The following is a 25,482-nucleotide window of genomic DNA, read 5'->3' as shown; positions in this document are numbered from 1 at the left end:
GAGTGAATAAGTAAAGGGCATGGTGAAGGAGATGATAAAATGTAATAGGGAATTAGGAGGTTGGAGTAAATGAGGGTGTGGACTAAATAGGTGTGAAAGAGGTAAGGGAGAGTGATTATCAGTATGTGAGTGGCTGTGTAAGTGGTAGGTCTGTAAAGAGTGGTGAAAGATTATTTGATAGGAGTGAGGTGGAGTGGCTTGGTAAGTATAAAGGTAGGACCACTGGGGGGTGTGTGGGAATTGGGGGTAGAGTATGGGGAGCAGAGTGAGCCCGCAGGGCGAATGGAACGGGTTACAGAAGGCAAGTGAGAGTCTACAGAGACAATCAGGGAGCCACAGACTCCTTAGGCATCACTGGGTGAGTAGAGTGCGCTAATGCTGGAGAGAGGTAGTGGTGAGTGATAGTGGAATAAAGGGAAGAAAAACAGAGTACAGCTAGATAGTGGGAGAAGAAAAGGTACTAGTAGAGTGAAAGTAGCAAGAGGATTTTCAGCTCATCAAGGGATAAGAGCTATAAAAGTATTAAGAATAGATAGTTGGGAATGCGGAGTACAAGGTGTAACTCTAGATTGGAATTTGGTGCCACCTAGTGGGCAGAAAGTATAGTAGACGAAGGTAACAGCATTAGATACAGCTAGAAAAAGGAGTTACAGATAAAAGTAGGTAAGGGGGTGAAAAAAGGCAAATTGCTATGGGGGTGTAGAGGAGAAAATATTTGCTGCTGGTTTCCCTGCTTGCTAGCTTAGTTTTATCTTGTTGCTAGGTAGTTATAAATAAATATATAATGCAGTTTAATAGGTAGGTCCAAGGTGAAACATACTTTCTTAGTCCTTTTGGAAGCTGGGATCACAATATATGTGCAGGGGCAACAGATTTCCTTGGCCAGACGTTGGGATGGTTGTGACAAAAAAAGCAGAGAGGGGTCCTGAAAGATCAAGCAGGTCCCTTAGTATAGGATAGAAGGTAGAGAGCTAGGAGGGATAGAAAGAGAAAAAATGAGTTTAGGTGTGAAGACAAACAAAATTAAAAAAATATGCTGTACAGTAAAAGCAATCTAGGTAAGACACAGGTATATTCTAGCATAAAAACAAAAATAGCCTATGTAGTAATGTGATGACAAACAAATTGAAAAAATATGCTGTACAGTAATAGCACTCTAGGTAAGACACAGGTATATCCTGGCACAAACAAAAAATAGCCTACGTATTGATACAATGGTTACTAACTATGGACAGCAATTTCAGGTACATGCAAAGACATAGGATAAGCAAGCAGATAAATACAGTCACAGCTAAGAATTTCTTGCAATAACAATTACAAAGCATGTAAAATGTAGTCCATGCAAATCTTTTAATCTAGCAGTCCACTAATGAGAGTTAATGTAATCACACAGGATGTGTTGAAGTAGTACCACAAAATGGTGAGCGGGTGGCAGCCACTTGATAAATGTGAGTTTCTCCCACCGTGTTTAATATTCTCAAGATAAATGAGAGCAGTCCTGGCTTGTATGACAGCTTGGAGGGTTATCAGTAGGAGTAAAAGGCAGGCACTTGATGTTTAAGGTCCAAGGGTAACTCTCTTAAGCATATAGGCATGTCTAGGTAAAAGGAAAAAATTGATCCCAAGTTACAGGGAGAATGGTTACCCGGCTTTACTGTAGCGCCAGATAGGACAATGCAAGCCTAGTCAACGAGGAAGGCTGATAAGGATAAACTGCGTGTGCTTACAGGGACGCTTGGGAAGGACAGGGTATATCAAACAAACTTAGATAGAAATAATAGGTATCCGCCAATTCAGGGGTACAAGCCTTCATACGACAGGGGCCAGACTACACATACAGTAATAAGAAGCTACAAGATATGGTGTAAAAAATAGAACAAAGATGCTAGTGAAAAACACCTTGGCATAAGCGCTAATGCGCTAAAAATGAGAAAACAAGGATACAGACTGTTGCGTTCTCAGCTAGGAGTAGGACGGTAAGGGTAGCGCAGATTAAAAATATAGATGAGATGTGTACAAATGCTACCAGACAACTACTACTGCTCAAACACTATCAAGGGGAGATTAGCGGCAACTGCGAGTGATAAGAGGACATATAGTTCGCCATGAATGAGTAAAAAAGCTATGGGTAGAATCTACTTGTTTCAGTAAGACAGCACTCTATCTAGAAACCTATTTACAACCCTTGGAGAAGCTAAGAGAGTTTAAAGACATTGCTGTAAGCGGTGTGCATAAGTCCAAATGGGAGGCACAGCATTTAACAAGTTGGCTGTTTTTCAAGTCCGTGCCCCTCAACACTATGCTTCCCTACTAACACTTGTAAAATAAAGCTTTACTAATTAGTAGTAAATATAGGCTGGTTAACAGTCCACAATTGTCAGCAAGAACTAATACACAACTTATAAAATATAAATCAGCAATAAAGTCAGTAAGAAGAAGCTGCACAAAATATCTAGTTAACACCGAAACAGGCGACAAGGTAAGTGCCGTTCTGCTATTTGCAGAAAGGACAGCTTTACACTGGATGCTCCTACTTGGTGGGTCAAGCCAAATCCCTGTCCCTGGATGGCCAAGCTATATGGCATTAATTCCCATCCTCCTGCTCCACCCTCTCCAGCTCCTATGGCTTAGCATCTCTATTTGTTATGGTATGGAGACAAACTATCTGTTCTTTTGCCTGCTCTATGTTTAGCAATAAACTTAAAGGTCTGCAGGGATAAAGTCTATTGGTCTAATTTGGGAATGACATTTCCCTATTTTATTTTTTAAACCCCTCTGCTTGCTGTCCATTTGCTCCAAGCAGCCTATCTAGACCATTAGTTCCTCGGGTGGGGAGGGACAGCCATCACCAACCCATTTATTCCTCAATGAGGAGAATGCCAATCATGAGGCCATCATTCACGCAGACATCATTGTCTTCCCCTACCCCAGCAGCTCCTAACAGTCCTCAGTAGCTTCTGGTAATCACAGCACTGTCAGTCTTAGGGAAGAAGCATGGGAGGTTCCTCATATGTCTGTCCATGGCAGCATACCCCTCTGGTCCAGACTCCATGGGCAGCACCACTCGATGCTCCTACGTGGTGGGTCAAGCCAAATCCCTGTCCCTGGATGGCCAAGCTATATGGCATTAATTCCCATCCTCCTGCTCCACCTTCTCCAGCTCCTATGGTTTAGCATCTCTATTTGTATAACCACTGCACTGCAGGGTTTTACTACAAACTTTTTGCTACCATAGCTCATGGTATATAAGCACTCTGCACTACTGAAACAGTCACTATGCACATTGCTCCCCACCATTCCCACAAAGAGCTGCAGTTCAGTGTTACCTAGATGGACTATGAGATGGAGATAACACATCCAACATGTGTGTTCTTGTTGTCTGGCCTATGTTAAACAGCAGACTTAAAGGGCTGCATGGCTGCAACCCATCTGTATAATTTGGGGTTGCTGTCTATTTGCGTAACCATTGGAGGGGTGCATGGTCAAGTAATTAATACATATTCTAGGAAAGTCACTGCCCAATTAATAGCAAGACATTCATGCTCTATAGCTGAATACTTGGGTTTGGCTTTACTCAGCTTTTCGCTTAAACAGCAGACTGGGTGTTCTGCACCACCTACTTTTTAAGATAACACATCTCCTAATCCAGTCTCAGATGCACTGGTGTATCCAAGAAAGGTTTTACTGTATTCAGGAGCAACCAAAGCTGGTTATAAACATAAAATTGTTTCCAGTTGGTTAAAAATCTCATCTGCTGCTATGGTCCATCTTCTAAGGTCTGTCTGGGGATACACTATGCTAATAAACGTATTTACTTATTTTTATTTTATGTTATTTGTTGATTGGGTAAACCTAATGGACACAAATGTTCCTTTTCAGGTGTGACCTAAGACCACTGTTTAGTTAAGTAGCTTGCTCAGAGCAACACTGTAAGCAAATAGCTTAACAGCTCAGATCCAGTTGGTTGAGAACAAACTTCCTATAGCAGCTAGTTATACCTAAAAATACTTTCACCTGTCATTCAAAACTAGGTATAGACCACTTTTGACAGATTCTCCTTTGTGTGTTTGAGGTCTAATCATCCCTTTTCCAATCAAATACCCTAATCTCCTGGCTTCTGCCATACAAAGCTTAACTTTGGAAGCACTAGCTGTTAAGTCCTGTAAGTCTTAAAGAAAGCAACACATCTTGTACTTTGACTAAATTAGACTCCCTATTCTCTGAATAAATTACTGTGCTTTGTGGTATTCAGCTGAGTGCTTACTGTGACGTTTCACAACTTTTAAAAAAGTGTCAGGCACTCCCTGAAGTCCAAAAGGTAAAACAGTACAATAAAAAGACCTTAATGGGCGGAGAAGGTTGTATTCTCAATGGATTAAGGGGTAAGAAGAATTGAATCTGCAAATACCCCTTTGCTAAATCTCTAGTGGGCAAAAGTCCTGCTTTGCCTATCCGCTCTATAAACTCATTTAGTCTGGGCATTGGATAGGGGTTAAATTTGGATATCTTATTCAACTTCTGGAAATCTTTAACAAAATCTCATGGAACCATCTCACTTAAGAACTAATACTGGCAGAATGCTCAATTCATTTTCAGACTACTTATTAACCCCATGACTTAAGTATACTCAGACTGTTCAAGTAATTTCAGGACTCCTCAAAACTCCTATAATTTAAGCACTTCACTTCTCTACTTACTATTTTTCTTTGGGACTCTAGTATCCTACATGTTTTTACATTTAGCATCCCCTCTTGCATGGTTTCAGTGCAATACTATATTAAATCTGTTCTACCTGGTAACCAAGAAAAAAATATATATTTTTGTCATTAGAAACTCTTACTTGTTGCTTCTGGGTCTTGGACAATTACATATTTTTAAACAATAAGCATAAAATTCTATGTCGCCATATTACTGGTATTTATGTCTGCTCTCAGGCTGCCTACAGAAGCTTTAGCTTCCTCCCTTGGCTTTAACACATTTATGTGGTACATCTATTGTGGTCTTTTTTCTCCATATCTGTATCTTTTGATAGTCCATATAATCAGTTCCTTCCATGTCCACATATGCTTTACGCGTTTTGTTGTTCAGCTGTGAAGATATTTTATCTCAGTAAGGCTGGTCCCAATTTTTCCTTGTGGTATGCCTTTCAAAGGCAATAAAGTATGCCTCAGTATCATCATTATTAGTTAGTTTCTTTAGGAAAGGAGTGTTTTTAGGTCGGCCCTTACTATGACTAATAAGATCATCTGTGCCTCGAAATTAACTGTTAGCTATCTAATTTTTCTACTGTAAAGCCAGACTCTTTCTCTGAAGACCAATGGCAAGCAGACTCATACTAGTATTGGTCTGCACTAAATCCTCCATTTCTCCAGTTTGTTTGATAAAATGGTAACAGTGAGCACAGTACTGTTTTTCTCACTGGTTGTGGCCACACAGACAGCAGCAGCTCTCCCCTCCTTTTTTGTATGTAGGGAAATTTCACTTGCAAAGTGTTATCTCTTGCTGGCAATGATGCAGACTCAAATAATACTATATTTTTATACATTTTCAAACAAATGACTGATACAGAGGTCAAAACATTGAAAACGTCCTGATGTCCAAGATGGCTGGACACTGATTAACAGCTTAGTTCTACAGCTCCCAGTGTGAAAACAGAAACCTGGCAGAGAAGGACAGTGGACTTTAGTGTTTCTGAGTAAATTTCAGTAAGTGGCTAATAAGTGCACTGCCTGGATGCCAGGAAAAAAGAAATACAGAGGACCTGAAAAAAAAAAAAAACAGCTACAAAAGGTGAGGAAAAAACACTGACTGGGAAAAGTACTGCAGCTGTTCAGTACAAGCAGTACAATCTCCAGACATGACTTTCAGTAACCTATAAAAATGTATAGGACAACTTTACTGAACACAGACTTGGCTAAAATAAACAAAACACTAATGGCGTATAATCAACTCAAACAACAAAAGGCTTGAAAAAATTGAAGAAGTTTTAAACATATATTCAGATGAGGTGAAAAAATGCAAAAATCAGAGATCAAAATGAAGAAAAAGGTTGGCTGAATATAAGACTGCTCAAGAAGAGATGTTTCAAAAAATAATAGAATTAGAGGACAAACCACGTAGGGAAAACCTGAGATTTTCAGCTATACTAGAGAAGCTGGAAGGAACAGACTGTATTAATTTTAGGAAAGCAGAACTAAGCAGCTGGACTGGTATTCCACAGAAGTTGTTTATTGAAAGGGCACATTGTGTGTATGCTACAAACTTGGCTATGAGAATGCAACCTAGACCTTTAATAGTAAAGATGCAATCCTACCAGCAGAAGAAACTGATTCTAACAAAACTGAGGCAAAAGGACAAAGTACTAAAAGTGGGAAACAGTAGAGTGTTTGTGGAGAATGATTACTCACTGTCCACCAGGCAGATGAAGAGTAAATTTATTCCACTATTCAGGGAATGTCGAGAAGCAGGCGTGAGATTCAAAATGCTGCACCCAGCTATCACCAAAATATTCTTCCCTAGAGGGACACAAATCATTTTTTGATAAAGTGCATGCTAAGGAGGAAATACAAAAGTCTGTCCACCTAAGAATGAGATGTGAAACAGAAGGAGATTCTGCTTCTTGTCCTTCTGGTAATAAAGACCACAGAATGACTTTGCCAGTGAAACCTTTACCAATATTTCAATGGAAAATGCTGGAGAGCAAGAAAGGAGCATAACAGTTGACTAGAAGAATCAATGATACTTTGGAAATGAAACAGAGACAGGATTTGGGAATAAAATCAGTAACTTGGAAACAGACAAATGTGACATTGCAAAGCTATAATTATATCTGTGAAATAGGACAGAAAAAGAAAATCTGCAAATAATGTTTTTTTTTTACTTTGTTGGATTTGTGGGGGACTCTAAAACATATGCCCTACTTTATGTCATTAATATTCTGAAGGATACTTGGGGGAGGGGAAGAAGAGAGAAAGCACTATTTTTATGGTGTATGATTTTCTTTGCATGCAATAAAATAAAGTTTTCTCAGATATTTTTTAAGTGTAATGGAGATACTATTTGTAAACAGGTGCTCCTGTTTTTTTTCTTTCCCCTTCTCTCTTTCTCCCTGTTCAGATTTATGAAATGTAGGCACTGCAATGTAAACAAAAAAGAGGAAATATGAAAAGTCTGGTTAAAAGAGTATGACAAAAGAAAAATTGATGTGCTTTTTCTCATTCTTGCATGGGGGAATGACATTAAAGTTCTTAGCTTGATCTAGTAACAAGTTTTAAGAGAAAGCAAGTAAATAAAAAAGAATACTGAATACTATAAGGCTTCTTTCTAGCAAATAAATATATGCTTAGTAACAATTCTGTATCTGGTCCTCTTGTCTCCAGAGACAATCTGATAAAGAGAAATTGGCTAAGAAATAATGTTCTCTGAAAGCATTTGGGTGTTTTCCCACCTGAGAGAGCTATAAAAATAAGACACAATCAGACAGCACTTAGTACAATTAGTAGCAGTTCTGTATCTGGTGCTCATGTCTCCATGGAGACAATCTGATAAAGAGAAATTGGCTAGGAGATAATCTTCTCAGCATTCAAGTGTGTTCCCAGCCAGCCAGACCTATAAAGATAAGAAAAAAGACAGCACTTAGTAGAAGCAAAAGCTGCACAATGCATCTTAGCATGGACAGTCTTTCTTTTAGGTTAACTCAAGTCTATAAGTGTGGCTGTTATTTTGGGATATTTGTTCTTATTAGGAGGGTAAAACATAAATATTTGAAGATGTATATAGTTTTGTGTGTTAGTATTAAGTTAATAGATTTTACAGGGTACTGGTGGTGTGTTTTTCTTTTTTTTTTTTGTTTGAGGGCTTTCAATAAAACAAATGTTTTATAAGATGTAAGTCTGAAATGGATATGACAAGAAACAATTGTATAAAAATTCAACCTACCAAACAGTGTATGTATGTAAGACAAAAGCTGGAACTAGACATTTAACAAAAAAAAGTTGTATATAAAAGGTGAAAATAATGTTTTAATACAATAATGATTTCTGTAATGTCTTTAAATGTCAATAGCCTCATGGATAAATACAAAAAAGAAAGAGTAGTGAACTACATTAAAAAATGTAAAGTGCAAATACTTATGCCACAGAAGACACACTTGGAAAGAAAAGAACATGATAATTTGTTAAAGGAAGGTTTTCAGGATGGTTATTCAGCAAAATACCTGTGACAAAGAAAAGGAGTACATATATTAATTGCAGAGGAGCTCCAATAGTGACAGAAGAGGATACAACAGATAATACTGGCAGATTTGTAATACTAAGGGGCTACTGGCAAGGGAGGAGGATCACACTGGCATGTATTTTTATTCCACCTAAAACTGCTATAATGAAGCTTAAGAAATTTCTGGGAGAAATGATCAGCTTTCAGCAAGGAATATTGTTTACAGGTGGGGACTGGAATTTGATTTGCAGCAGTGAAGTTCTGTCCAGGGGGCCCAGAAGGGAAAGTATAACAAAGAAGTGTAGATTTTTTGAAGAAAATGTGAATTCAGTAATAGGAGTTCAGAATGAATTTACATATACAAAAAACTGGGATAGGCTAGACAGAATTTACATTTCACAGGAAGATTTGCATTTAATTTAAGGTCTTGATACGCACCCAATAACTATTTCAGATCATGCATCAATAACAAATAAAACAAAAATGCACAGTAATGAAATAAAAATAAGACACTGGTGCTTTTCGACCTATATGTTGAAAAGAGAGAAATTTAAGGAATGGGTGGTAAATATTCAGGAGCTATTAGAGAAGACAGAAATTTCTTCTGAATATATAGTTAGGAAATGGGATAAAATTAAAGTGGAGTTTAAAAACAGGGTGGAAATAGGGTAGAAATAAAAGAAAGGGAGATATGGTTAAGAAGTAACAAGAATTATTTAGCAGGACTGACAAATGTTACAGTATTGCAGAATAGGGGGAATCTCAAAGAACAAGAAGAGAAACAACTGCAGAATGTTGAACAGAAAATAAGGGATTACCTTGATAATATGCATGAGATTAGAAAGACTGCTGTTAAGCCACTGTTTTATGATAACTCTAGAACTCAAAAACTTTTAGCAAAACGACTCAGGCAACAGAAAGTAGAAAGGGCTGTCGCCAAGCTTAAGGAGCTTACAACAATGAAGATAATAAGAGATCCTGTAGCGGTATTAGAAATATTTCAGAAATTCTATGAAAGTCTATATAAAGCAGAGAAATATGGAAATCAAGAAAAGGTACAAAATGAAATGTTCATGGAAGAATTAAATATGCCAAGGTTAGAGGTAGATAAGGCTCAATTCCTAATAGGATAGGAAGAGATGAGATAAAAATGGTGATGTATAACCAATCTACAGGAAAGTCCTCGGGAGCTGATGGCATTTCTGTGGATGTTTGTTAGCTAGGAGGAAAAAAACTGATAAAGATATGGAAGGTTTGGTTTAACAATATTTTAAGAGGTGGTGAAGTACCAACATCCTGGAAGAAAGTGGTGGTAGCTTTAAAACCTAAACAGGGTAAATAGCCATCAGATCCAGCTTCATACAGGCCCATTTCAATACTAAACCACGATTATAAAATGTTTATGTCTATAATGGCTAAAGAATGGCAAAAGTGATGCCAAAATTGACAGATATGGATCAAAGTAGGTTTTGTGGAAGGGAGGCAAACATCTGACGACATTAACAGAACACTGATGATCTAGAGGGAAGCAGAATGTAAGAAAATACCACTGTTGTTGGGGGTTCTTAATGCAGAGAAACCATTTGACAAAGTAAGCTGGGACTTTATGAGCAGAGCAATGGAAGCATTTGCATTCCCTGAGAAACTAATAAGGTTAATTATGAGGCTATATGAGGGATCGGAGGTGAAAATTAAAGTGGGTGGGGTCCTCTCTGATAATTTTTGCTTGAGCAGAGAAACCAGGTAGGAGTGTCCTCTTTCTTCTTTGTTATTTGTATTATGTTTAGAGCCACTGGCAAAGAAAATAAGGGTCTCAAATTGAAGGATATAAATTGTACGATAGTCAAGAAAAGCTGGCTGTATTTGCAGATGATATTATTTTAGACCTGATAAAACCAGAAAAGGACATTCCAGTGTTGAGAAACATTTTGAGACAGCTTCAAATTGTTTTGGGATACAAAATCAATAAAGCTAAAACAAAGGCAACAGTGGTAAATTATGTACACAAACACAAACTGGTTCTGCAATATCCATATTTATTGGGACATGATAAAATTAAGTACTTAGGACTATGGATTAAAATGATTCCAGTGTCACAGCTAAGGACATGTGGGAAGAGACTAAACCAAAGATAATACAAAAACTGAGAAATTGGAAGCTCTGTTATATAGATATGGATGGTAAGAAACAAGCAGTTAAAATGTTTTTAGTCCCTTTAGTCTTATACAGTGGTCAGGCATATTTTTATCAACCAGAAGAGAAGTTGTGGATAGCAGTTAATAAAGAGCTGAAGGATTTTATCTGGAGGAAAGACAGCAAGAGTCAAGTAGGATAAACTGATGCTTCCAACAGAACAAGGCAGAATGGGATTACCCAATTTGAAGGGGTATTTCAGAGCTAGACAGTTCAGGGTCGTATACATAGCACAAGGAAAAAAAACTATAATTCAAAGTGGAAAGAGATGATGATGAAACGGGGGAAACCCAAGAAACAAGGAGAGACTAGGATCTTGGAAATAGACCTTTAAGGAGAATAACAATAATCACACAGAATATTATATTCATAAAGTAGCAGAAAGTATTCTAAGAACTAAACCAACACAGGAATGGAGAAAGGAGATTCTGGTGATAGGGATGACTACAATTAGGGATACAGACAATAGGCAAAAAGGGACAAGAATTTATTGGAGAAAACTGGCAAAGGAACCAAGGTATTGGCAGCAAATAACTAGCGAGGGAAAGGTAACAGAATGGGAAGGCACTAAGAATTTATTTGGACTGCAAGTTAGAGATTGCCGACACCAAGAATTTATTTGGACTGCAAGTTAGTGATTGCCTTCCCTATCAAGGATTGATAGTATAGGCAAAGAGAAAGAAACAGGGGGTCCTAAATAAAAGACCAGCGTTGGTAGAGTTTTTAGTAAAATAGAGAACAGAAGCTGTATTTAAAAAAGAATAAAATATTGCAGGATAATTATAAGAATCAATTAGAGGAGGTTAGAAAGGACAGGGAAGAGAGACGGGATAAGCAATTCACAAAGAAACAATGGAGAGATGTATGCATGTTTCCCAAATATGCAACAAAATGTAGAAGATTTAGGATTTTTGCCTGGAAATGTTTACATAGATATTTTTGTACCCCAAGTACACTTCAGGGAATTTTTCCTCTGGTAGACAGCAAATGTTGGAGGTGTGATGGGGAAGAAAGACTTAATTGGAATATATTTTCTGGAAGTGTAATTAGTTGGCAGACTTTAAGGATTCCCTGCAGACTACTTTATCGGAGATACTGGGTGAGGAAATTAGTGCATCTAGGGAAATTATTTTTCTGAGCTGTGATACAGAATCGGAATTGTCTAAACGTAGTAAACCCTTGCTGAGTCTAATTATGATGGCTGCCAAAAAAACAATTACTGGAAAAATGGAAATTAGCATTTAAACCAACTGTACTAGAAGTAGTGAATACAGTAACAGATAAAACAACTGGAACTGGGATCTTTAGAAAAGGATAAAAGCAAATTACATAGAAAAAATGGGAATTGTGGGAACAATATGTACAGGGGAGGAATGAGCATTAAAAGGCAGCAGCATCTGAATGAGGTATTTAATATCTGACCGGCAGTGATTGGGTAGAATATAAGTGATGTAATAATGTTTGCAAATAGAACTGTATCAGTATTGTTTGTGATGTAAAATGCTTGCAGCTGGGATTATGTCAATATGATTTGTTTTCATTTACATAAATGTATGATTGCCTATCTCATAAGTGACAATTTAATAAAGATGTTTCCTGTTTAGAAAAAAAAAAAACATTGAATACTTCATGTGCAGTTTCAGTGCAATTTGGTCAATGTGCAAATTTTGAAGTACAGTCTATTTACAGTGTAACTTTGCCAAATCACGGTTATTACCATCAAACAGAGGGCAGAAGTGCACTATTCAAGTCATTTACAGCTCAGTTAAAATTTCTCAGAAACTCAATAATTTGTGCCATTCCCTTCTGTTACTGCAGCTTAGAAAAACTGCCTGTAACTTCCATGTATGTCCAAACCTTAGGTTACTGTTGATCTACTGGTGAACGATATTCCACAAATAAATTTACTGTGTCTACTGCTCTGTATAGTTCTCCACAGGAAAGCTGGTACTCTAAAGTTAAATGCAAGCTTTTGGTTATGGTAATCCCAATAGTCTCCACTCTTGGTTTGCAGATTCCTCTTCACAAGAGTCAATGTCTAGGCCTGTTTAGGCTTTAGGTTTTCCTCTTACCATTACTGAGCAGGTGTTTTACATTTGCCCAATACAAGGTTTCATTACAATATTACCTGGAATACAGATGAACAAGTTGCAGCTTCTTGATTATTTCTAGAATCTAACCCTTTCCAAAATGTTATAGATGAAGCCAAGGCCCTGGCAGGGAGGGCCTTGACCCTGAGTGGAATACTTTTGTTGTGGTGAGCATAACTAAAGGTAATAGCCTTACATAATCATTTGGAAACAGTCTGTTTTGACACAGGTTGATCCTTCTTACCTTCACAAGAAATGAACAAATTGATCAAAAGATCTTAAAGATTTAGTTTTGTCAATATAGTACCCGAGTTGTCTGTGGACATCCAAGGTATGGACTATCCTTCTACCTCACTTTTGGGTTCCAGAAAGAAGGAAAGAAAACATGGAGATGGATAATTTATCTTAAAATAAAGTGAGATACCAGTTTAGGAATAAAATAATTATTTTTTTCTCCAAGAAACATGTCTGTGGAAAATGAGATGAGGTTGACTCGCCATAAATAATAGTTGTGTAAAATCTTCCCATAACCGTAGATGTCCTTCTCTTCTATGTTGCAGTATTCTTTACATAGGGGAAGTCCTCTGCCCAAGCGACCTGACGTCCAGGCAGCATACAACAGCTTTTAGCTACTGCAAAGTATATGGGATGTCGCATGTATGTGCTGTCATCAGCCATAAAAGGACATCTGCACACACAATCCTCAGAACTATAATGCCCCAGAAGGAGCACCAGATGTAAAGAGCAATAATATGTCATCCAAGGAAAGAAACAAGACACAGGGGGAAAGGAGGAGGGAGAGAATACTGCAACATTGAGGAGAAGGACATCTATGGTGATGGTAAGAATTTACACAACTATTCTACGTCCTTCTATTCAATGTTGCAGTATTCTTTACATGTGGGAGAGTACCAAAGCTTAGTAAGAACCCTGGGAGGAGGAAGGAGCAAAGGAGCTTTCAACAAAGCCATGGAGAATGGCTCTAGCAAACTCTGCTCTAGATCACTGAACCCACAGATATTGCCAACATACTGGCAGACAGGTTCAGCGCAAGCTTCACCCCCCCCTCTCCCCCCCAAAAGGAGAGATAACCATCCCAACAGAGTGTAGCCTCCCAGACATCTCAAATGCGCAGGTGAAAGCTGCTCTCTCTAAAGCTAAAAACACAGCATCAATGGGACCAGATGGTGTCCCCAGCTGTGTGCTACATGAACTCAATGAAGAACTAAACCCGCACATAAGGCAGCTGTTTAATCTTAGCCTTACCACAGGATATGTGCCCAAGGAGTGGCGTACGGCAACTGTGGTCCCACTCCACAAAGGTGGTGCCTCTACGGACCCTGGTAATTACCGCCCCATAAGCTTAACAAGCCTGGTCTGCAAAGCTATGGAGAGGATCATAATGGGACTCATAAACAAGGACATAGGGGACTTGCAGACCTTGGACCCAACCCAGTTTGGCTTTGTCAAGGGCAGATCTTGCCTTTTGAACTTGGTTGACTTCTTCGAAACAGTTACCAAGGCCATTGATGAGGGAAAGGCAGTCCATACAGCCTACCTTGACCTTGCAAAAGCTTTCGACACAATACCCCACTCGGGTATCATAGAGAAACTTACCAGCTTAAATGTAAACCCATATGTCACAAGATGGGTTGCAAACTGGCTAAAGGACAGAACCCACAGGGTTAGAGTTGCTGGAGCCATGTCAGACTCCAAGCCGGTTATAAGTGGTGTCCCACAGGGCTCAGTCCTTGGCCCCCTATTGTTCGGCATCTACTTCTCAGAAGTACAGGCAAACATAGGAGGACTATGGCTGACAAAGTTTGCGGATGACTGCAAACTGGGTGCCATAGTGGATAGTACATCGGACACAGACATCTTTCAGAGGGGTGTCACGGACAATGATAGCTGGTGCCAGAGCCATGGCCTGAAGTTAAACGCAAAAAAGTGTATAGTCATACCCTTCGGGAAAAACAAGGTAACCCCAAGCTACCATATAGGTGGCAACCCACTAAGCACAGAAGAGGTTATCAGGGACCTGGGTACCCAGGTTGACAGTGGCCCCTCGTTTGACACTCACATAAAGTGGTTCAAAAGACCTTCTACATTGCCCATCTGATCATGAAGAAATTCACATCCAGATCAAGTGAGGTCATTGTTCCCCTGTACTCTTCACTTATCAGACCAATGATCGAGTACAATGCCCCATTCGGGATGTATCTCACCCGACACCTGCAGCAATTGGAGAGACCCCAAAAGTTCCTCACCAAAAGGATAAAGGGACTCCAAAACCTGTCATATACTGCCAGACTGAAGAAACTCCAACTCTATTCAGTTGCATACCATCTGCTCAGAGGTGACCTGTGCCCGACATACAAGGCCATGACCAACCCGGAATTAATGGACATGCTCCACCACAAAAAATCCAAATCCACCAGAACCACTAGAGCAAGTGACTTAAACCTTAGCACGGATATAAATAGGACGTGCTGGAGGGATAGATTTATCACCCAGAGACTCCCCATGCTGTGGAATAAAATCCCGGTCCATGTGAGGCAGAGCACCTCGCTGGCTCTGTTCAAGAGAAATCTTGACCGGTGGATGGGAGATCGTAGGTTTACCCCGGGAATCATCTCTGTGTTACTGCTGGACAGAGGCACAACAAACTAATGGGCACATTATTTCTAACATAAGGGGTGGCGTAAGCCACATAACTTTGGGCTAGGCTTATAAATGCCTTAGGGCAGATAGCCTAGTATAAACCTATGAACCTATTAATACTGTCCAACTTGTAATGTTTCAGCAGCAACAAAACCCAAAGGATCCACCACGGCAGAGTATGAATAAAATCTTTAATAACCAGGATAAGTGCTTTGGAGTAGTCCAACTCTTTCAAATCCAACTACAAAACATAATAAAAGACAAACCTATTTAAAAACCACATTCAACCAGTAAAAATGCAGTACAGCACACATCCTCTAGAGAGACCAATCAATTAAATTTCCAGGGTCTATGCCCTCTAAGAACAGGCTTTAGTGGTAAAACACTATTAAGCCCTGGCACTCTATCCGCCTGCAGATCTGCAATCCAGTTTACTTCAACCTGTTCTGTTTTGAAAGAAATATCACCCCCCCCTCTTCTGGCTACAGCACATAACTGCAGGACCATAAGTATGTCTCAAATTCTTCTTAACATGCTGTGCCAGGGCATTATGCTCACCACCAGTCCTTATATCTCTGCAGTGTTGTAGGACCCTCTCCTTCAACATTCTAAGACCCTCTCCTTCAACATTCTATTAGTTTTGCCAACATAAAATGAGTCACAATCCTGGCACTTTGCTAAATAGACCAGGTTCCTGGTAGTACAGTTGGCAAAACCTTTCAAACAATACACACATCCAGTAACTGGATGTTGAAATTTATTAGCCCTGTCTATGAAGACGCAGCCTTTACAGTGACCACACGGGAATGTTCCTATCCATTGCATTCCCAAACCATACTGCCCAGAGGTACATCCCACAGAGTCATTACAGAGCAGTCTCTTTAGATTAGGTGCATTTCTGAACCCAAAGACAGAAGCCTAACCTACAACCTCCTTAATGCCATTATCCAACTGTAGAATCTTCCAGTTCTCATGTATAATCCTCTTTATTTTGGTCACATCACTATTGTAACCAATAGTCAACCTCGGGCGCCCTCTTTTGTTCACAATGTCCATATGCCCTCTAGTCCAAGGGGCTAATTCAGAAGTAGGACTTCCAGCTCCACCACCACCAAACCACGGTCTTGCAGTGGTCTGCCTCCACACGTTCCCTGTTTGCCATCCTTATGGATCCCTGTGAGTAACCTCTCTCCTCAAAGCATGACAGTAGAAACTCAGTCTCTCTATCATACACATCATCTTGGGTACACAGTCTGGAGGCATGCATAATTTGCCCTTTCATGACATTGTTAAAGACATGTTGGGGGTGCATACAACCCCTCTCCAAGTAGGTGTTCTTCCACCAATCCTTTCCATAAGTCCTGGTCTGCAGAAACCCTTGTGCATCCATAAATAACTCCACATCAAGGAAGGCTATTGAGGTGGTAGAACAGTTGACAGAAAAGGTCAAATAACTAGTGCTCTGCTGTAAATAAGCCACAAAATCCACCAGCTGTTCTTCTGACCCCTTCCAAACAATAAAGAGGTCATCAACAAACCTTTTGTAGAGATAAATGAAGTTTCTCCAGTTATTATGGGGACCAAGAACACAGCAATCCTCCCACTGCACCAACACTAAGTTGGCATAAGTGTTGGCACATGCCGTCCCATGGCTACACCCCATTTCTGCAAATACTTCATACCAAACATAAACACATTGTTATGCAGAATAAGCTCAAGAAAACAGCATATCTGTTCAGTCTCATCAGCACCACATACATTCTTCCTGGTCAAAAAGTCATTTGCTTTAATTCCCACGTTGTTAGATATAACAGTAAATAAACTATTAACATCCAGAGTAACCAAGATCGAATCCCCAAGCGGTTGCTGATCAGACATTTGTGAGTATAAAGAAGTCAGAAAATGGGGGGTGTCCTTTAATACCATTGGTGCAAACTCCAATGCAGGTTTCAGATGCCTCTCAACCCATACTGACATACACTCATTCACCCAGCCCCTGCCAGAGACCATCAGCCTCAATGGTGGATCCATTCTATTTTTATGCACCTTCGGTAATCCTTTGATCACGGGTATAACAGGATACGTTGTCTTCACTAAATTATATGTCTCCTCCATAATCACCCGTGACCTAAACAGCTCCTTAACTCTGTCATTCACATTTACAATTATCGTTTTAACCTCACACATTTTTACTTCCATGTAGGTATCTGGATCATTAAGCATACATCTCATCTTCTCTTCATATTTGGTACTAGCCATGATCACAACCACACCCCCTTTATCCGCCGGTCTGATGATAATGTCATCCCTACTCTTAAGTTCTTCAAGATATTCATCCTTGGTCAAATTAAAACAGTCCCTCCTCTTCTGCTCATGAATAACTTTTGCTATCTCACCTTCACAAGTTCTAATAAAGGCATCTACAACAGGGTGTAGGGAAGGAACAAATACACTCGGCTTCCTAAGCCTCATTACATTATTTACATCTTCCCCTCCAGTTCCAAACATACACTTCACCATAATGCTTCTCCCAAACAGCCGTAAATCCTTCACAACCTCACTTAGTCTCGGGAGTTGTGCAGGAATGAATGTCAGGCATTTACTTAACGCAGTCAACTGTTCACTACTTAACTCAATGCCAGAGATAACCACCAGCATATCGTTCAGACTTCTGTCTTCCTCCTCTTCCTGCTCTGGCTGTCTATCCACTCCCTTGATTGAAAGGCTTTCAGTCTGACTGGCACTGGTAATACTGGAAAACCAATACAGTACTGCTGTTTAGGTCTCGCCCCCAAATTCTCTCTGGAGGATAAAGGCTCTTGAAGGCTCTATGTAGAAGGCAAACTGTCCACCAAAGCACCTGTCGTAGCAGAGCCTGTCAGTACAATCCACTACTGAACCAGTGCTGTCACGCTCTTGTTGATTAGATAAACCCCTGTCAATCATGGCAGCAGCCATCACTCCTGCCTCCACAGTCCTATGAATAACAGCACTGTTAAGAAGTTGTCTGCAGAAGTCTTATTAGAATTAACAGAGATGGGACAATGTGCACTTGTGTTCATTCTTTCCTTTGGCCAAACAAATATATTACCCCTCACAAAATAACTATAATCTCTCCTCAGCTTCTTCAGTTTTATCTGTTTAAGCCTACTCTCATAGGCATTCAGAGGGTAAAACCAGCTCATCCATTTTGTTTTCACAAACTTCCTCTGCAAACCTCAATGCTATTTTTGCCTGTGTAGCTTCCACTCTTTGTGTCAAAGAACTTACTTCAGGTTCAAAATAACCAATTAATAACTGCATATATTTGAAACTTGTCTGTAGGTTAATTTCTTGCCACTGTGCCAGTAATTCTGGAAACATATTCCCATAAGTAGGCAAACACAGCACCTTGAGGCCGTGAGACACTATCCTATCGTGCAGCAAGCCTCTAAGTGATAGCGCTGCCAAACCTACGACCTCCTTAATGCCATCAACTGACTGTAGAATCTTCCAGTTCTCATGTGTAACCCTTTTTTATTTTGTTCACATCACTATTAAGTGGCATTAAGGAGGTTGTAGTTTCGGCTCTTGTCTTTGGGTTCAGAAATGCACCTAATCTAAAGAGACTGCTCTGTAAAGACTATATGGGCTGTACTTCTGGGCAGTATTGTTTGGGAATGCAATGGATAGGAACATTTTCTTGTGGACACTGTAAAGGCTGCATCTTCATAGACAGGTCTAATAAATTTCAACATCCAGTTGTATTGTTTGAAAGATTTTGCCAACTGTACTACCAGGAACCCGGTCTATTTAGTGAAGTGCCAGGATTGTGACTCATTTTATGCTGGCAAAAGCAATAGAATGTTGAAGGAGAGGGTCCTACAACATTACAGAGATATAAGGACTGGTGGTGAGCATAATGCCCTGGCACAGCATGTTGAAAATAATTTGAGACATTACTTTTAAATTTATGGTCCTGCAGTTGTGTGCTCTGGCCAGAAGAGGGGGTGATATTTCCCTCAAAACAGAACAGGTTGAAGTAAACTGAATTGCAGATCTGCAGGCGGATAGAGTGCCAGGGCTTAATAGTAGTTTACCACTAAAGCCTGTTCTTAGAGGGCGTAGACCTTGGAAATTGAAATGATTGGTCCCTCTAGAGGGTGTGTGTGTATATTGCATTTTTACTGGTTGAATGTGTTTTTTAAATAGGTTTGTCTTTTATTATATTTTGTACTTGGATTTGAAAAAGAGTTGGATTACTCGAAAGCACTTATTCTGGTTATTAATGATTTTATTCATACTCTTCCTTGGTGGATGCTTTGGGTTTCGTTGCTGCTGTATTTGTTGTTTACCAATTTGGTCCTTCAGTTCTGCTACTTCTGGTTTTGTTTGTTTGTAACGTGTAATGTTTGGTGAAAGTATGCACAGAAGACCATGAGGCAGCCTCTAAAATAGAGTTAGTATCCAGACCTTTAAAAAATGCACCTGAGGAAGACACAGACCTAGTGGAGTGAGCCTTAGCTGGGGCAGAAAGTGTCTTACCATGGAAATCATAACAAAACAAAATTGCCTTAGAAATCCAAGAAGAAATTGTATGTTTAGAATCAGGCAAACCCAGAGCCCTGGGATGAAAAGAAAATAATAGCTGATCAGACTTTCTGATAGCCTTAGTCTTATCCAAAGAAAATCTGAGTTGTCTATGCACATCCATGGTGTGTAAGATCCTTTCACTGGAGGATTGAAGAGAAGGTAAGAAAGTGGGCAACTGAACAGACTGAATAAGAGAAAACTCATTCACCACCTTGGGCAAACAAGAAGTATTGGTAGGCAAAGAGACCTTATCCTTGTGGAAAACCAAAAAAGGCGGGGAAGCTATCAAACCTTGAATATCAGAAACTCTCTTAGCAGAGGTTAAAGCTAGCAAAAGAACTACTTTCCAAGTACAAAACTTTAAAGAATCAAAGGCTGCAGGTTCAAAAGGGGCCCCAGTAAGCTTCTCTAACACATAATTCAAATCCCAAGCAGGTGGGACTGGTTACCTGGGAGGTTTAAAATGAAGGACACCTATAAGAAAAAGTTTTACTTCCAATCTGGAAGTCAAAGGTGGAGATAATGGCAGACATGCAAAAATAGCTGACAAGTGAACTTTCACTGATGAGTAATCCAAACCACTGTTAAGTAATTCACACAAGTAAGAAAGAACCACTGGAACATCCACTAAAAGTGGATGCAGATTTTGCGAAAGACACCAAATTGAAAATCTCTTCCATTTGGATAAGTAAGATTTTCTAGTACTGTGCTTCCTGGCTGCCTACACAACCCTAAACACATCCTCTGAGAAAAGGTGCCTGAAAGGAATCAAATGTTCATCACCCACAGGGTCAGTTGTAAAGCTGACAAATGTGGATGAAGCAAAAATCCCTTGTCCTGTGTGTGCACATCCACCTTGTGAGGTAACTTGTAATGAATGCCCTTGGCTAAATGCAGAAGAAGGGGGAAACCAATGCTGTCTTGGCCAAAAGGGAGTCACCAGCAAGATTTTTGGTTAGCCCTGCTTAATTTTCAGCAGGGCTTTTTGAATGACAGAAAAGGGGGAATGCATAAAGAAACATCCCGTTCCATGAAAAAGATAGGGCGTCTACCTTCCAAGCCAGAAGATGTGGGAGTATGGCATAAAACAGGGGAAGCTGTCTGTTCAGAGGGGAGGCAAACAGATCCAGAAGAGGCGTACCCCACTAGTGGACCAAGTCCAGAAATATATCCCTGTGAAGCATCCATTCATGGGATTGTGTCATGGACCCGATTAATTGGTCTGACACAATGTTTTGAGTAAACCGCTTGAAGAGTCACCGTGTACTGAACTGCCAAATCCCATGGCATGAGAGCTAACCTGCAATCCCCCCCCCCCCACTTGATGACTTACCAGAGAACTGTGGTGATGTCCATAAACACTTTCAAAGAAGACCTGGTTGAAACAGCGGAAGAAATGTCTGCAGGGCTAGAATAAAAGCCCTCATTTCCTTGATATTGATATGCTCTTTCATTTGGGAATGAGACCAAAGGCCCCGTATCTTCTTTGATGCAAATATTGCTACCCTACCTATGTCTGAGGCATCAGTGAACTACGCTTGAGTGGGCTGGAAAAGATGAAGACTGGATTTAATTACATCCTAACTGATTTTAGGTACCACTTTAATTTCCTCATGTGGAGTTTTACAAGAAGCAGCATGGGTATTGTGGATGTCATAAAACCTAAAAGTCTCAGAAACTTCCTGACTGTAATAGAGAAGACAGGCAGAAGGTTTTCGAGAAAGAAGTGAGGGACCAGATCTTGTCTGTTGATAGAAAAGCCATCATAATGTCAGTTCTGAACCTGCACCCTAGGATGATGTGGTCTTGTGAAGGGGACAGGGAAGATTTTTTGAAATTTATGGTGAACCCCACACTTTGAAGGAAAATGATTGCAAGCTGCAGATTTTGAGTCAGCTGTTGTGATAGGGGATCCAGAAAGAGAAGATTGTCCAGGTATACCTGAATACCCATGACCCTTAGGAAAGGAATCACAGGGGCCAAGCACTTTGTGAATACCCTTTGGGCAGTTGAAAGTCCAAAAGGCAAGACAGAAAACTGAAAGTGTAAAGAAGCCACAAGAGAAATGTAAAACTTTCCTGTAAAGAGGATGGATGGGAATGTGAAGGTAAGCATCTTTGATGCCTAGAGAAGCCATGTAAGACTGAGGGGGAAATCAAGGGAAACAAAGTATATAAAGACAGCATGCGGAAAGCTGGCACTTTTAGGAATGTGTTTAAGTTACAAAAGGCCAGAATTTGTCTCCAAGAACCATCTGTTCTGAAGACTAGAAACATTCTAGAATAAAAACCTCTGCCCCTCTGGTCCACTGGCGTCTGCTGAATTGTGCCTTGAGAAAATAACTCTTTTAGAGCCTGTGGAAACAAATTTGTTTGGTTTGTAGTGAGCTGTGGAACCCCCATGAAAACGGGGGGGGGGGGGGGGGATTTTTCCAAGTCATGAAATATCCCTGTTGGATAATGGAAAGAACCCAAGAATCCTGAGTGATCCTTGCCCGAGCTGGAAAAGAGAAGACAGATGAAGAGATACAGGGGTAAAACTTGGAAGAGACTGGTAGTCAGTGAGTACTTGGCCTGGCTGGAAAGGACTGCTGGCAGGAAGGTGCAGAGCTAGTAGACGTAGATTGTAGAGGTCTCCTAGCAGTCTTTTTAGGTCTAGAAGTAAAAGCAGAGGAACACGGGCATGCTGGTCTTCTAACAAAGAATGTCTTTGAAGGAAAATTCCTGTGGAATTTTGGAACAGAAGATTCAAAAAAGTGCTTCATATCTTGAAGTTCCTTTCCTTACTCTTGCAAGAACTTAATATGTCTGCAGCTGCAGAACCAAAAACAGCAGATTTATCTAGAGATGCATCTGACAATTTTGCTTTTATGTCATCTGGCAATGGTTGAAGCCTCAACCAAGAGTGCAAGTACAGAACCAGATGCAGCTGCTCTACAGGATGCATCAACAGCATCATAACTGCATTTAATTGAGTGTCTAGCCACTCAAGAAGAAGCTGCTAAAATAGATGCAACTTGATTTTTAATGTCAGAATATAGAAGTTGAGAAACAGCTTGAGAAGCTTGAGAAAGTAGGGCCAATGAATACCTTGACATGTGAGTTTGGTAATTCACAGTTCTTTCCAGAATTTTACTCTCTTTATCACAGGGAAGTAGTTTTTAAGAAGGAGACAACCTAGAAGACCTGAATGAAGCAATAGAAACAACCACTGGATCAGCTAAAACACACTTATACAAGAACTTGTAGTCATCAGCAACCTTGCAGAATCTATCTGGCCATTTTGGAGCAGAACACTGTGAGTCAGGGGCCTTAGAAGAGGATGAGAAAACATCCACGAAAGCTGGCAAAAGAGGAAGCACAGTAGAAGGGGAAGATACTTCCATTTGTAGGAGGCCATAATACCTTTTTTGCTCTTCTGAAATCTGTGAGCAGACCCATTTAAAGAATTCCCTCATTCTGTTAAAGGTCTCCCCAAAATAAATCACTGGACTCCTCTAGAGAGATATATTCTAAAGGGGAAGTAATTTGTGCAGAGTATGCTAAGGAATCATCAAAGGAAGAATCATCACCATCACCATCATTCCCTAACCCACTTAACAAGAGAAGATGTGTAAGAAGGAACATAAACAGTAGAGGAAGGCTTCAAAGCCATCAAAGCCTTAATCAGTCCCTGAGAAAAAGAATCTCAGTGAGACTGTGGACAAGAAGGGGCTTGAGAGTGCCTGGTTTTCTGTTTTTTCTTAACATGCATTTCAGCATGATGAGATGTGGAAGAACCTGACGTAGGCCTGACTTCTGCAACCAACTCTAGAATCTGTTCCCTAAATGGAGTGGGAGGAAAGTCCCTGTGGACATCTGCACTGTCTCTGAGGACATACCTAGGTCAGATTCCTTAACGGCCTCCGATGAGGTACCCACAGAGGAAATGGACCCAACCTCCGAATGTAACACTAGGTCTTCACTAACCTTGAAGGATATGTTGGTGGAAACAGGTGCAGCCATAAAGGATTCAGGTCTAGGCTTGTTAACCTTCCTCTTCAAAAGCGTCTCAGCTGAAGGACCCTGGAACCATCCATAACGTTCTTAACCAGACATTTAAGTAATTTATTCTCTAAATAAAGATTCAAAACCAAAAGTCAGCTATGCAAAGTTTATAGGACAAAGGCCTGATAGTTGGAAGAAGATCGATGGTCGTGATTGGGGCCATGCCTGATAGTTGGAAGAAGAGCGATAGTCGTGATTGGGGCCAAAGCAGAAAAGATAAAGATCATGGCTGTCTTTATGTGAAATCTGCTTCCACACCTACAATTGCCCTCCCTGGATGACATGAACTAAGTACAAAAGGCAGAAGCAAAGAAATAAATCCCCAACAGGGCACTTATCTAAAACCTGGCAGCAACCAACAGAATCAGGCAGCAGACTGACTTACGAGGATTGTACTTACGGACATCTTTGTATGGCTGACATTGCTGGCATGTATGTGTGACATCCCACATACCTTGTAGTAGCTAAAAGCTGTTGTATGCTGGCCGGACGTTGGGTCGCTCGGGTGGAGGACTTCCCATATGTAAAGAATACTGCAACATAGAAAAGAAATACATCTACAGTTATGGTAAGATTTTACACAACTACCCTTTATGGTGAGTAAACCCCATCTCATTTTCCACACAGACAGGGTTTCTTGGAGAACTAATCTTTCTTTTATTCCTAATCTGGTATCTCAGTTTACTTTAAGACAAACTATCTCCCTGTCTTCTTTCCTTCTTTCTTGAACCCAAAAGTGAGGTAGAAGGATACTCCATACCTTTGATGTCCACAGACAACTCAGGTACTTTATTAACAGAACTAAATCTGCATCAGCTTACAACTCAGTCACCCTTCTTACACAAGTCAAAGCAATCAGTAAAACTGTTTTCCATGTTAAGACCCTCAAGTTAGCTAGATTAACTGGTTCAAATGGAACAAGTGTTAGTTTCTCTAACACAAAACTAAGATTACTAAGGAGAAGTCACCGGTTTTCTTGGAGGCCTCTTAAGCAAAATCCCTTTCAAAAATATTTTGACATGAGAATGCATGAGGAGGGATCCATGGTCAGACATGCTGAAATGGCAGATAAATGAACCTTGACAGAGGAGTAAGAAAGGCCACAGGACAGTAACTCATACAACTACTAGCCCTAAATGGGTGCTGATTATGTTGTTAGCATCAGCTAGGAAACCTTTTCTATTTACCAATATATGATTTTCTAGTAGCAGGCTTTCTTGTCTCTATTAGTACTTGCTGCATGTTGTCAGTAAACAACTGCCTAAAAGAAATTTTGACCCTATCATCCAGGCAGTCAATTGAAGTTGACTGGTGTTGGGATGTATCAAACACCACTGCTCTTGTGTGAGTAGATACAGTCTATGAGGAAGCTTGTGATAATTGCCCTAGGTCATTTCCAAAAGAAGGGAGAACCACTGCTGCCAGGGCTGGAAGGGAGCCACCACAATGATCTTGGGGGATTTCTTCTGGATCTTCAGATGTAGCCTGGATATTTGGTAGAAAGTGTGGAAAAGCATACAGGAACATTCCAGGCCAAGGAAAAGTAAAGATATCTGTCTTCCAGGACTTCGTGCATGGAGTCCTGCAGCAGAATCTATCCAGCTGATTGTTCAGAAAGGAGGTAAATAACTCTACCTGAGGAACTCCCCATAGATGGATCAAATGTTGTTAGACCCCCTGATCTAATTTTCTTTTGCGAGTATCTG

This window comes from Protopterus annectens, chromosome 4.part0 (genome assembly GCF_019279795.1).
Source record: "Protopterus annectens isolate FY-2018-M chromosome 4.part0, PAN1.0, whole genome shotgun sequence".
NCBI classification, from domain to species: domain Eukaryota; kingdom Metazoa; phylum Chordata; order Ceratodontiformes; family Protopteridae; genus Protopterus; species Protopterus annectens.
The sequence above is the reverse complement of the archived record's forward strand: the minus strand, read 5'-3'. Positions refer to the sequence as shown.